Below are 11,216 nucleotides of genomic sequence, written 5' to 3'. Positions count from 1 at the left end.
CATGCTGAAAGCTCTGACTCACCTCGGTGAAGTGCAGTAATGCTGTATCTCTAATTTGGTTTTATTTATTTATCTATTTACTTTTCGACGTGATACTGAACATTTCTGTTAATCTAGAGCTTACACTGAACCAAGGCAGGGTTAGAGGATGGGTACCCAGGGTTTTTCCCAGACCTGAGATGAGAAGAACCGGGAGGCAGAAGCTGTGTGAGGCAGCACCAGCGGCTGGAGGCAGGGGCAAGTGATGCGGGTGGGCGGGAGCCAGGAGCGCTCCAGATGCCCCCACCTGCCCAGGTCCTCTGAGTTCACTCCGATGTGACAGTGGTGCCTCATCCCCAGAGCCTGTCTTCTGCTCAGTTCCCCCTTGGGTCCCCACGGCCAGTGCTGACAGGGTCACAGAGTGTCCCTCACTAACACCACCAGCCGTAACTCGCCCTGGAATGGGCTGCACTCAGGCCCATCTGGGAGCCACTTCCAGGTGGATGAGGGGACTGTGAACAAGCCTAGGGTGTGAGGAATCCTTCATGATGTCTGGCCTGATCCTGACCAGCAGCCAGAGTCAGGGGAAAAATACAGAACACAAGAGGTGCAGGCAGGAGACCCAGTTCTGGATTAAAACACTTACGATGCACCGTACGGAGCACACTGCATGAATCTTGGTCAGGTTCTGATTGGGGGAAAAAGAAATTATAAAAGTTATTTGGGTGACCATTCTACACATTTGACTGTGGGCTGGATATTAAATGATATTAGGAATTTATCATTAATTATCTGAAATGAGAAGATGGAATGTGGTTACGTTGAGACAAGGCCCTTATTGTTAGGAGATAATTTGTTGAAGCATTTGAGGGTAGGTGATCATGAGATCTGCATCTTACTTTCCAAAGGTCCAGCCAACAAAAGCAGCAATAAAAGTAAACCGCAAAGGGTCCTGAGTCTCAAGTAGTTAGAAGAGTGATCACTGTATTGTTTTCAAAAATAAAAAATAAGAGGCAGGCTTGGTGCCAAGGAAAATGAGATACAGTCTCTGGGTTCTCACTCGGGATTTTGTTACGATTCTTGAGAAACTGCTGGTCGGTCTCAGTGGTGCAGGCCCACCCCAGGGCCGAGTTCAAAGTGGGTTGGTGGCAGCCCAGCCTCAGGGTCTGGGCGGGGCCGGGGAGCGTCCTCCCTCATGGAGCTGAGCTTCAGGTCCCAAGTATCCTATGAATTCATCCCCGGCAGCCCTCAGATGCAATTTATGGAAACTCTGGGGACTGGACCAGCCTGGACTGGGAGCCCAGCAAACCTGCTACCAAGGCGAGCTGAATGGAAGGGTGTAGACGTACGTGGTATTCCCTCGCCCACTGTAGGCGCCATGGTGCGAACCAGGGCCTGGCCCTAGTGACCGCTCTGGCCTCCTTCCTCTGTCCTGCTGAGCTGTCCGGTCCATCGATCACTCTGTCATGCACTTGTGCCTGGCAGTTGTTCTCTAGGGCATGACTTAGAAAGTGGGACAGGGATCAGGATTGACCGGTGAAGACCAAGAGCACTTCCCCACGGGGCTGGAAAGGTCATTGGCAGTTTATTTATTCATTCACCCATTTAGTCATTCATTCAAGATCATGGCTCTGATCAAGCGCTGGTGACCTGGAGGCTGGAAGATACAGGAGGCCCGGTGTCTGCCGTGGCGGCACTCTCGTTCTTCACAAGCCCAGCATGGGCTGTGCCTTTCGAGGTAAGCATGGCATGGGCGAAGAAGGAGGAGGCGTCCTACCAACCAGGGTGACGCAGGGAGAGGGCGGAGGCAGGCAGCGAGGCTGGTGTCATGAATGCTCACGCTGATCTTCACCGATGTCCTTCCTCAGGACCGTGAAGCGCAAGCATCGTCTTCCTTAACCCTCCCCACGACCCTGAGAAGAAGCTCTTGTTCTCGTCCCCCATCACCCAGACAAGGCTTCGAGGCTGAAAGAGGTTAGGTAACTTCCCCTAACAGGTAAGCCACACAGAGGAGATCTGAACCCACACATGAGGCTGCCCACTGCCATGTGGAAAGGGCAGGTGTGGCCCAGACAGGAATACAAAAGCCCAGAGGGGGAGAGCTGCCCATTAGAAGGGCAATGAGTTTGGCAGAGCAGGGCAAGGAAGGCGAATGGTTGTGAGCTAAGAGGGCTCAGGCCACAAACCCTTTATGAACTCACTTTGCAGAAGTGGAGACTGGGCTCAGAGAGGTTAAGAGAGTTGCCAAAGACACACGGCCCCAGTGGCAGAGCAAGAATTTAGACCCACACTCTCAGCATGAGGACCTGTGGCTTTTTCCCCTACTAGGGTGGCCTGAATGACCTTGGTCTTGAGTGGAGCCAAGGTCAGCTGGGTAGTAGGGCGGAAGCGGGTATAGGGGGAGGGGAGGGAGCAAGTATCTCTTTTTTTCCGTTTCTAGGTAAATAAAAAACTGGGTAACAAAAGTGCTGCCTAAGCGTAAGCCCATGTGTGCTCAAGGCCACGTACAAATGTGTTGGCTGGGCTGACTGGTCCAACTCCTCTGAGATGGGGCCAAAGCAGGCAAATATTTAACCAAGGAGGGGAATGTATGTCCCGTGGTTGCCAGATCCTGCAGGACTCAGCTCCAGTGCTGACCCCAGGCACTCCTGAAAAGTGCTTTGTGAGGTCCCTGCCTGGGGCTGCCTTCCCTCCTCCCTCTCACCTGCCCTGGAGGGTGCTACCCGGCAGCTCCCAGCCAATAGGGTGCAGGCTCTAGCCTTTTCTGGGGCCTCAGAGCTGGTCAGCTAAGGCGAAGTCATCTCCTATAGTCAGGTCAGAAACCCTGATATGTACAGATGGGGAAACTGAGGCCCAGAGCAGGCAACCCCTTGCCTAGTGTCACACCAGCAGAAGAGGGATGCAAACTGCATCTCCCGACACCCATTCATGGGCCTCACTCTTCCTGCCTTCACCTGCTCAGGTTGTTATAACAACAAGTGTTGATTCCGCACACTTCTGCAATTGGGAAGTCCGAGATCAAGGCAGGTTAGGTTCCTGGCGAGAGCCCTCTTCCTGGTTTGCAGATTTCCACCTTCTCACAGGTGTCCTCACAAGGTGGAAAGAGAGTTTCCTGTCTCTTCCACTTTGTATAAGGGCACTAATCCCATCATGAGGGCTCCACCCTCAAGACCTGATCTAACCTGGATGACTTTCCAAAGGCCTCACCTCCACATATCACCACATTGGGGTTAGGACTTCAACGTGAATTCTGAGGGGATGTGTTCACTCCAAAGCACTCCCCAAGATTTGGAGGACACCTCAGGCCCCTTGGCTTCTTCATTCTTCTGCAAATTCTCCAGCCCACCTCTCTTACTATCTAAAACGTTCTGCTTTCTCCCTGGACTCCAGTTCCCTCCTCAGGGGATGCAAAACCTCTTCATTCATCTGCGCAGCTCTGGAGCTGGCCCAGGGCCTGGTACAGGGTGGGTGCTGAGTAAATAGCTGTTAAATTCATTTAACTTTTTCCTTTAATGCATCCTACATTCTGCTTCCAGATTAATCTTTCTGTGGCTATGCTGGGGGAAGTGCACAGAGTACTGCAGCCTGTACAAAGGCCCTGGGGCACAAGTATTCACAATCAGTGAATTTGGAGGAACTTGGAGGCCAGTGTCTGGAGATGAGAGCAAAGGGGAGAGTCATAGGGCAGTGTGCCAGTGTGCCAGGGCCTCCAAGAATAAGGCATCAGAGACTCGGTGGTTTAAACAACTGAAGTCTTACAGACCAGAGGCTCAAAGTCTGAGATCAATGTGTCAGTGTGGTTGATTCCTTCTAAAGCAGCTCTCCATGCTTGTAGATCATCATTTTCTCCCTGCTGTGCCTCCATAAAGTCTTGTGTGTGTGTGTGTGTGTGTGTGTGTTTGTGTGTTTGTGTGTGTGCTGTGTGTCTGTGTCCTAAACTCTTCTTCTTATAAGGACAACTATCATATTGGACTAGGGACCCCCTTAATGATCTCATTTTACCTTAAAGACCATGTCTCCAAATATAGTCACATTCTGAGGTTCTGGGAGTCAGAATTTCAAAGTACGGGTTTGGGGGAAGGGAACACATTTAGCCAATAACAGGCAGGGTCTTGGAAGGCCTTGTAGGGCCAGAAAGGGAGGATGGACTTTATTCTAAATTGGTCTGAAGCCAGCAGAAGGTTGGGAATAAAATGGTACATGGCTGACGGAGGAGGGGCAATGGCTGGATTTGAGGGATGTTTTGAAGACAGAAATGATGACAGTACCCGCTGACAGGTGACCAGGTGTGGGATGTGAGAGACAGAAGTTATGAAGAACATCTGGGTTTTTGTCACCAGTCATTGGGTGGGTAGGTGCACTTACACACCAGGTCCCACATACTTTACAAAACCCACCTCCTCCATGAAGCCTTCCTTGATTTCCAGCAGCAGTTTATCTGCCCTCACCTTGCTGGTTATTTTCATCCACCATGCGCTTCTGCTCTGAGGCAAGGACTCTGGCTTTTTTATGCCATCCCAACTTCAGCACTTGGTCAAATGCCTCGCACGTATTAGATGGTCAATGAATATTCCCTAAATAAATGAAGGGACATCTCTTTGACTTCTACAGCATTTGAAAATGCAAATACTTAGGAATGAGGGTCTGGGTCCTTATTTAAGCGCTCTCCGTCACTCACACTTTAATCAGAATTAGTTTTGCACTGATCTCCTAGCTCCTAGCTGGGATGAGTCACTTTGAGTGATGAGGGTTTTGACTGAGTCAGGGTGTTAAAATAAAAACGTATGTTGCCCGGCAGGGTACCTAGCACTCAAAATGTGAACACCTACTCTGTGCCAATCACTCAACCGCGAGATCTGTGTACCACACACTTAGCTTTCCTGTGACGTGGGCTCTGTTACGCCCATTCAGCATTCAAGGACAGTGAGCTTCGGAGTGAGTAAATAAAAAATAACCACATAGCAAACAAGTAGCAGAAACAGAATTCGTCACGGGTCCCCTGGGGCCCAAACCCATGAGACTGATGGGGCTCAGTCTTTGTGGGAAGGTCCCTGCACATGGGAGAATGGGGATGGGCGGAGAGCCCAGAATGAGGAGCCCCAGGGAGGTAAGAAGGAAGAGGGGAAGCTAGGGCCTCCTCGCCAAGTCTGACCTACTTCTCCGTTTTGCTGAGAGCAGCGCTCGACACCGGCACCGTCTGGCCTGGACGGGCCTTCCCCAGGCTGGCTCTGAGCGAGGCTATAGTAGGTCAGGCCCGTGCGGGGCCAAGTCCACCCATCGACCTGCCCTGATAAAGCTGGAGCAGATGTGGGGAGCGGGGTGGGGGAGGGGTGGGAAATGATCTCTGGGGTCCCAGGCTGTCTCTGCAGCAGACCTCGAGGCAAGGCCATGCCCACAGGGCAGTGGTGCCCCAAGGGTCTCTATTTGCTCTTTCTCTCCACTTAGTGTTAGAAAACGCTTCTGCCCTGGGATCCTGGCTCCCCTGGGGTGGCCTGCCTGAGTGGAGCAGCTCAGGAAGAATAAAAGACACTGCACGTGCCTGTTGTTGCGAGGCCCAGGTGTAGCCATCGGAGGAAACTCACAGCAGCCAGGAAAGGCGAGGAGGGAAGTGAACACATCACCCAGGAGCCCGTGGGCCGGAGACCGCCACTGCTGACAAGCGCACGCCTTTCCCCGTGTACCTTTTCTTGATGCAGCAAGGGAAAGCGGAAGTCATTCACTCATTCATTCATTCTGCTGGGCACCAGGGACTGTTCTAGACTCAGGGAATGTGTAGTATCAAGTCTCTTCTCTGGGACAAATTTGAATTCAACTCAGCCTCCCGGTGGCCAGGTGACTCTGGGAGGTGACTTCGTGTCTCTGGACCTGTGGTAAAGTCTGTAAAGTCAGAATCAGGAGGCCCAACTCACTGCATCGCCAGCAGCGTGGGAGGTGATGCCTGGCCCGTGCCTCGTGGATGTGCACCCAGGGTCACAATGGAGACCCTCCCCAGGCTGGGCCTCGGTCTTGGTGCCCACAGTGGAGCTGGTCTGGCCCCAGCAGGCAGCCTGCCTCTGTGCCTTTGGGTTCCGGAGTCTCTGTTAGATTTTGAATCCTGGGCTGCCCCTTGGACAATGTCTACCCTTGTCCCTCATTTTATGTCTTTGGGTCACAAGAGCCAGTCCACACCTGTTCACTTTCCACGGCAGGACCCCATGAAGTCAGAGATTTGAATCCTGGCCTTGGATCCTAGAGACGGTGACCCTGGCTTTCTCATCACCCTCTCTGAGTCTTCCTCTCCTCAGACCTAAAATAAGGAGAATGATAATGACCTCGCGGGCCACTGTGAAGAGTGAGTGAAATAAAGCCTGCAAAACAGTTAAATTAGCACGTGGGAGACACCTGAGAAAGGCTGGAGATTTTATTATCTTAATTCCACTTGGGAGCAAAACGAAAGCTATCAAAGCTCTGCCTGGGAGGCCTCTTACAAGTGTTAGGCTGGGGAGCATGCGTTTAGTGGGTCTCTCGGCTTTACGTTATCATCACCTCCAGTCAGAGCAGCGATGGCTGTGTCTGGGCTGTGATTAGTACCATTTTCAAGGTCGCTGGTCCCGTCTCCATCCTGAAGACATGCTTCCTGTGACCAGCGTCCCAGCGTCTCCCTCTCGCCCTGGCTACCATAGGCCACACCAGAGGCCGGCACCGAAGTCCCCTCCCAGGGCCCCTCCCCAAAGTTGGAGGAGTCTGTGGTCCCTCCCAAGGGCCCTCAGAACTACCCCCTCCTGATAAGTGGTCACTTCCCGTCGCCCAGGACAGACCTGGTGAGGGGTGGGGTCGGGCACAGCCTCTGCTGGGCCCACAGGCCTCTGCCTACGGAGATATGGTTGGGGCTCCCCGACATCAAGTTCAAGGCGGTGAATAAGATCAAACCGCAGAGGACAAACATTATTCCCAGATTAATTCCTTAAATCCTCCCGTTTCCGTCAAGGAGCAGGTCTCAGTTCGGTGTCAGCATTACCACTTCTCTGACAAGGAAAAAGCAGCCTCTGTGCTCAGAACCTTCCCGGGCAGCTGTGTTCAGCTTGAATTTAATACCTCGTTTGCTTTTGATTGTGTTTATTTTTTACTGATGATTTCAGTTTATGACCTGCAAAATGGCTTCTCAACTAAGAACGCTGATGCAACGTTGTCCTTTAATTTTTATGTTTCAGTTTATATAAGGGAGTCCATTAAATTTTTTTTTAATGTGAAGAAATAAATCTTACAAAATGTGCTTGGATTATGGCAAAAACCATAAATGTAAGATGCCAAAGACTACCATTTGGGAAACATTATTCAGACACAAACAGGAATCCAGGCGGGGAGTTATGAGGACACCAGGCAACTAGGATGCGAAGGAGCTGGGACCACCTGGGGAGTCACATTTCTTAGGCACCTACTTTCTCTGTTACTCTTTGCCACCAGCTTGCAAGATGCATTTTCCCTGTTGTGGTTGTGAAAACTAGGTTTCAGAGAGGTTAAGTGACTTTCCCAAAGTCACACAGCTATTTGAAGTAGAGACAGGCCTGGGTCGGTGCCCTTTCCACCTGGCCTGAAGCCTCCCCCATCAAGCTCCCTCTCCCCTCCCCTGCACCTTTGGGGAGCTGAGTTTGCAAGCTCTGAGCTGTTCTTTCTGAACAAGTCTCTGTCCTCAGTCCTTGACCAAGCCCTGATTACTGTGTCTCAACGTGAAGGGGAGGATTCCTCCTGGTGCTGACCAGTCATGAAGCACTGATCCACCTCCTAGAACCGCGTGGGACTCGGGTTTCTCTGGCCAGGGCCGTGCCTGGCCCACCCAGAATTCTCGCAACCAAGGAGCACCTGCTCGCACCCCGGGGCCTTATTTACAGTATGTGACTGAGCATGCCTACAACCTCGTGTGTTTCCACATTTTAAACCTGAGTGCAGAGGCCCAGAGTGGCTCTGTCACTTATCCACTCATCCAGCAGGGAAGGGGAAGAGCTGGCATTCCAGCTTGGTCCGCCTGCCCTTGACTTCCAATTTCAGAGAAGCTCCCATCTCCCTTGACCCTAGTGTCTCTGTAAAAGCCAGAGTCCCTTACCTCCTGGGGCTGGAAACCTCGGCTACTTGATGCACGAGCACTGGTCACCCGCTGTCACCACGGATACCTGGGAAGAGATGGGACTGGGGGATGGAGCGGAAGCAGGAGCACCTGGTTCCTCTCCAGAAAGACCCTGCCCCTGGGAGTACAGACCCTTGGCCTCAAGGGCAGAATTGAGGGAAGAGTCTGCACTCGGAGATCGGACGCCTCTATCCTGGCTCTCTCACTCGTTCTTAATGACCATTGGCAAGCTGTAGCCCCTCAGTTTACACATCTGTAAAATGGGGAGGAGCTTTGGTAATTGTGAACTCAGGGGCTTTATGTGGCCCACAAACATCTGTTTGTTCCTTCCTGTCTTTGTGTTCCATCTCCCACAGCAATTTAAAAAATCAAAATATGTCATAAAAATCCAGCTGTCTGGATTTTTGCTAGAAAAGTGTGATGCTGGCATCACCAGGCTCATCTCCCGCAGGGCAGAAGGTGGCTGGAGTAGGGTTTTGGCCGCCCCTGGGTATGGGATGCTGGATCTCAGGCCTCCCCACCCCCGCTACCCCTTGGGGTCCCCAGGCCAAGTGCCCGCTGTCCTCAGTAGCTCGCTTGTCCCTATTACAAGAGAGGGATATTCCTCAGGATCTGTGTCTTTCTAAAGTGAGAGGGAAAAAGCTAAACAGAGAGTCCACCTAGGATGGGGACATTTTCCCTTTCTCTCTTTTACAATTTTTTTACATTATTTTGTTTGGGGGGAGGTGTGTGTGGGTGTGTGTGTGTGCACGCGTACACGCACGCGTGCACGTGTGTCTGGAAAAGACAGCTCTTCCTGTTTAATATGCAAAGTGGGCCCCTGGTTTCCGTGGTCAGCCGTCTGGCCCTGGAGGCCCTGGAGAAGGCTGGGCTGGAGGGGGGAGGCAGAGGTCCCCTCCAGGGGGACAAGCTCTGCAGCGGCTGGCGGACCACATGGCCGCCCAGAGGGTCAGCCGCCTGGAGGCTGAGTCCAGAACACACTGTTTTGTTGTGTAATTAACACACAGTGTTCATTTTTCGGGCCTGACTTGGGTCTGAGAGCCAAGAGCATTCCTAAGGGGTCAGGAGGGAGCGTGTTTACTGTCAGGCTGTAGAAGGACCTTCCTCCGCTAAGCCCTTGGGTGATGCTATCCAGATCCAGGACTCAGCAAATTCTCCTCAGGCACCTTCTTTGTGCAGGCCCTAAACCAGGCCTGGAGAGCAGGGCCATCCATTAGATGCAATCCCTGTCTTAGACAGCTCCTGGGGCTGTGGGGAGGCTGATCTGCAAAGGGACAAGCCCGGGGGCTAGAACAGTGGTGGGCACAGGGAACTGGGGGTGAGGGGCAGGGAGGCCCGGCAGCCTAGTGGGGTGAATCCAGGGACGGCGGCAGAAGGAAGCACTGACCTCTCCGGCAGGGCCGTGGGCAAGTGTCTTCTTTTGGAATCAATTATTTCTTTTCCCAACTGCAAGTGTAATTCGTTCTTTTTTCCAAAAATGTCAAGTGATACAAAACGTGTAAGTTCAACTGTAAACCATCAGAGACAACTGATGAACAACGTTGGCTGTGTACGTTTCTCTAGCATTTTCTTCCAGGCTTCAGCATAACTGAAACCCCTGAGGGCTCACTTCTCTTCAGGCCTGAAAGTGTCACATGGTTTCACCTATTTAATCCCCTCAACAGCTCCATGGCACGCAGACTACATGCCCATTTCTACACGGGGAAACTGAGGCACAGCGAGCGTTCACACAGGAAGGATGCGGCAGAACCAGGACACCCGGCTCTGAGTCTGCGCCCTTAACCCTGAGACACAGGAAGTCGAGTGACTCCCCCATCCTCTCCCACACTCACCCAGCTGGTTCGGGAGCCGAGGTTGCCACCCAAGCAGGCTTGGACTTAACCCCACTCTCTGCTGCCTTCGACACGATGATTAAACACATACACCTCCATTAAAATATTATTTGCCCAAACCGTCTCAAGGTATGCTCAACATCCCACACGTGGGGTAGAGCTTCTGCCACTTTCACTGTTATTAACAAGCGTATCTGCCGCCTTCATTTAGAAATCTGTTGGGTACTCCAAACTCGAACCTACCGTAATTGATTTGACCCATCTCTTCTTTATGGTTTTTTGGGTGGGTTTCCAATTTTCTGCTCTTACACGCAGTGCTCCCAAGTAGACCTTGGCCAAGGATGATGAACATTTCAGCTGGACTAGTTCCTAGAAGAGGGGCTGCCAGGTCAACAGTGTGGACACACAGCCCAGATGGGCCTGCCAAGCCGCCCGCTGGAAAGACGGCTCCAGGGCTCACTTCCGTCTACTGGAGGAGGAAAGTCTGAGCTGGGTAGTGTTTAAATACCTTTTCCCAGCCTCTATGCACTTTGTGTTTTGATCTGTGTGCTTAGATGGCTTTGGGAAGGTCATTAAAAAATCAATCATGCAAATAACAAAAGCCACAATGTGGTCAGCAGCTGTGGTTCCCAGGAGGACAGGTCGGTTTGGCGGTCCTCGTGTGTAAGGTACATGAAGGTGCCCCTTCCTCCGGGCAGTCCCGGGCCAGCAGAAGCAGCCCAGAGAGCAGAACTGGAGCTGGACTTCAGCCTCCACGTGCACCTCCATGCAGGGCACAGCCTGACCAAGCTCACACATCGTTCTGGCTAGGGCAGTGAGCTGGATCCAGGCTGTCCGGATTTAAATCCCACCTCTTACTTCCTGTGACCCATGTGCCCTTGGACAAGTCACTTAAACTCTATGTGTCAATTTCCTGGTGAGAAATAGAGGCCAATTATAACAGCACTGCCTCCCGGACTGGGCGGCAGCAGTGAGAATTAAGCCGAGCTAGCCAAAGCCCGTAGAGGCGGACGGGCAGACTCAGTGGTGGGTGCTGGGCTGTTAATCAGCCCACTGGCCGGTTATTAAGGAGGTCGACCCCTCTCATTCCTCCTGGAGGTTTGTTTCTCTCCAGCACAGCCTTCCTCAGCCTTCAGGGCAGCGTGTTGTAATGGAAAGAGGCTGGGTTTGAGGACCAGAGAGAAAGGAGCTGACATCCTGACCCCTCCTCGCCATCCGTGTGATCTCACGCCGCTCCCTTTTCTGACCTGACCTTTATTTTTCAGAGCTTTGTAGATATACCTGAGACATAACACTGCATCCGG

The 11,216-nt window shown here is 52.2% G+C and overlaps 2 long non-coding RNA genes across 2 annotated transcripts; one reads left to right on the top strand and one right to left on the bottom strand.

The window, feature by feature from the left end:
* Window positions 1-1,100: 1,100 nt before the first annotated feature.
* LOC116659812 lies at window positions 1,101-8,041 on the top strand. Its single transcript, XR_004315175.1, has 3 exons — window positions 1,101-1,717; window positions 1,848-1,975; window positions 5,425-8,041. It is a non-coding gene; the product is annotated as an uncharacterized LOC116659812 (long non-coding RNA).
* On the bottom strand, window positions 6,158-10,361 carry LOC116659814. Its single transcript, XR_004315176.1, has 3 exons — window positions 10,156-10,361; window positions 8,060-8,126; window positions 6,158-6,265 (listed from the first exon to the last, which is right to left on the bottom strand). It is a non-coding gene; the product is annotated as an uncharacterized LOC116659814 (long non-coding RNA).
* Window positions 10,362-11,216: the final 855 nt, after the last annotated feature.

This window comes from Camelus ferus, chromosome 25, assembly GCF_009834535.1.
Source record: "Camelus ferus isolate YT-003-E chromosome 25, BCGSAC_Cfer_1.0, whole genome shotgun sequence".
Taxonomy (NCBI): domain Eukaryota; kingdom Metazoa; phylum Chordata; class Mammalia; order Artiodactyla; family Camelidae; genus Camelus; species Camelus ferus.
The sequence above is the reverse complement of the archived record's forward strand: the minus strand, read 5'-3'. Positions and strand labels throughout refer to the sequence as shown.